Source organism: Acyrthosiphon pisum, chromosome X, assembly GCF_005508785.2.
Source record: "Acyrthosiphon pisum isolate AL4f chromosome X, pea_aphid_22Mar2018_4r6ur, whole genome shotgun sequence".
Taxonomy (NCBI): domain Eukaryota; kingdom Metazoa; phylum Arthropoda; class Insecta; order Hemiptera; family Aphididae; genus Acyrthosiphon; species Acyrthosiphon pisum.
In genome coordinates this window covers 44,923,723-44,924,205 of record NC_042493.1, presented here as the reverse complement: position 1 = coordinate 44,924,205, position 483 = coordinate 44,923,723, and positions in this window count along the sequence as shown.

The following is a 483-nucleotide window of genomic DNA, read 5'->3' as shown; positions in this document are numbered from 1 at the left end:
ATCCACTATAATCCACTAGGTATATGTTTACTAAATTAATTAATAATAAATACAATATTACTTTATATACCTACGTCATCATATTTTGTAGAAAAGTAGGTACCTATTCTGTTTCAAAAATGCATGCAATAATATTATATGCGTAGGTTGTCATTAAAATAAATCGTAAAAAATGATATAAAAATCAATTGCTTTGTCAATGTTTTAAAAACTATAGGTACATAAAAGTATTTTTTTTCTTCAAAAATACAAAATAATAAATTTACTTGGAAAATTAGTGTTAAACGGACCACCCCGTATCTGTACTTCATATAATATTTATATAATATTATATATCTGTATCACATAAGTCAACTAACGCAAGTCCATTTTTTTAAATTTTGAGTTCAATTTTAATCAGAATACGCTTTTTGTGATATTTTTAAAGATATTAAAACGTAAGTCTTATATACAATAAATGCATAGATAGCATGAAATATACTG